The sequence below is a fragment of the Physella acuta genome, unplaced genomic scaffold, assembly GCF_028476545.2.
Source record: "Physella acuta isolate Inbredline_101_S28 unplaced genomic scaffold, ASM2847654v3 ptg000469l, whole genome shotgun sequence".
Taxonomy (NCBI): Eukaryota; Metazoa; Mollusca; class Gastropoda; family Physidae; genus Physella; species Physella acuta.
In genome coordinates, this window is record NW_026731988.1 from 241833 (window position 1) to 244218 (window position 2386).

A 2386-nucleotide genomic window follows, 5' to 3' on the forward strand; every position below is an offset into this window, starting at 1 on the left:
TTCCTGCTTACACACTGCTCATTTACACACTTAGAAGGTTGGCGTGGGTACACACACCACTCATCTGGTATACACAGATTAGTGCCATGGTTCTCAACTAAAGGTCTTTGATGGGGCACGTGTGAATATTGCTAGACATCCAAGCAAAGATTTTAGGGGATAAGGAGAAAAGGAAATTAAACGACTAAAGATTTTTAATATCGGTTTAATTGTTTCTAAATTAACGGATTAAGAGACACACCTAATGGTATTACTTAAAGAGATCATAGGGTCAATGGAGACATATTTTAGAACCCTTGGTCTAGTGGCTTTCGAAACATTGAGCCAGTCACTTGACGTGTGTCAAATGTTTAACAACGTCGTGCCTTGACTGCTCACTGCTGTCATTATATGGGGAGATGGTGGTGTGTCAGTGGTCACACAGTGTGTGTGTGTGAGTGGTCACAGTCTGTGTAAGTGGGCCACACAGTGTGTGTGTGAGTGGTCACAGTCTGTTTGAGTGGGTCACACAGTGTGTGTGTGAGTGGTCACACAGTGTGTGTGTGAGTGGTCACAGTCTGTGTGAGTGGGTCACACAGTGTGTGTGTGTGAGTGGTCACACTGTTTGTAAGTGGTCACAGTCTGTGTAGAGATGCCTGGAAGAAACTCTGGTGAGAAAGAGTGTGTGTGTGAGTGGTCACACAGTGCGTGTGTGAGTGGTCACAGTCTGTGTGAGTGGGTCACACAGTGTGTGTGTGTGTGTAAGTGGTCGCACTGTTTGTAAGTGGTCACAGTCTGTGTAGAGATGCCTGGAAGAAACTCTCGTGAGAAAGAGTGTGTGTATGTGTGTGTTTGTGTGTGTGTGCATGTGTTAGTATATACGAGAATGTAACCGTGTGCGTGAGCTAGTGTGTGTCGGCATTATGTAAGTGTGTGAGTGTGTTGGCAGAAGTGAGTGCATGTGTGAGTGTACATGTATGAGTATGCGCTAGAGTAAGTGAATACTTGACGTGTAATGCATCCACAAGTGAACTTATGGTTCAGATTTCTATTTTAAAATACGTAGTATTCCAAACCTTTTTTACTTTCTCGTATATACGAAGTATAGAGAAAGTCTTGCAATCGTGCAAAAAAAATCGAGATTTTTGCAAATCTCGACATTTTACGCCTCACTGAATCGGAAAAACATAATTTTGCAATCTTGTCTGTGTGTATGTCTGTGTGTTTGTGTGTGTGTGTGTGTCTGTAAACACGATTACATGAGTACCGTTACAGCTAGGTTGATGAAATTTCATATATGAGTATTTATCAAAATCGTAGATCCCTATCAACTTTTGAGCTATTTCCGATAACCGGAAGTGGTACTTTTTCTACTTTGAATTTTTCGAAGGTCTATAACTTGAGTACTATTTCAGATAGATACATAAATTTCACATGTTAGTTAAAGTTCTAATTATCTACCTTCTGTCAAATTTTGAGTAATTTCTGTTGACCGAAAGTACTAATTTACGCTATTTCCAATTTCTCAAACTCTAATGTAAATTTATCAAGTACTAATAATATTCCGCACTATTAATACTATTATGCCCATTTTATTTCGCATTCACTGGTGTGCAATTATTTTTTCTACGAGATTTTCTTCTATTTTAAAAAGTTAGGAATTTAAAATGGATTAAAATTCATGTCTATATCCCGAATCCCATCCCTGTGTTTTGTATATAAGAATATTCGAGAAAGTTTAGGGGAGATCACTCCCGGTTTATTTTTCATGCTTTTAACTTTGCAAAATGATTACTTGATATCCATGTTAGCTGCTTCTGTATGTTCTATGCTTAAGGTGGCCAAGTTACTGACCCAATGGGCATTTCTACAATTTGATTCGTAACAAATTAACAGCATCATAATAAATAAATAATGAGATTGAAAAGTTCCATCATAGACATCAAAATCTCCTTTCCGATCACATGGGAATGTTAAAGGATGTTTATCTGTAGCTAGCATACCCGTCCGCGTTGCTGCGATTTAGTCCCACATACCAGGGTAATGAAACAATTTGTAAGGATTTCAACGCATTAATAATTTTGTATTTTAGTCGTGTGACCTGAGATAGTTGAAATGTAAACAACGCCACTGCTATTTTTTTTCGGATCTTTGTTGCTGGGGGCTGATTTGTCCATACTATTGCCCAGACGCCATTGGGCCTGCTATATGAAAGCATTGAGTGTACGTTAATGATATTCCGTAATAGTGAGGTTGAAAACCTTTTGCCGACCATCAAGGGACGTCCCGAGAGCTACCTGTTACACTAGGTAGCCGGATGCAGCCCCTGGTTCGGTTTAATCATCGAACGCAGAGGCCCACAGTGTCCCTAGTCTAGGGTGCTCTTGGTGTCATCCGTCGAAAGCCG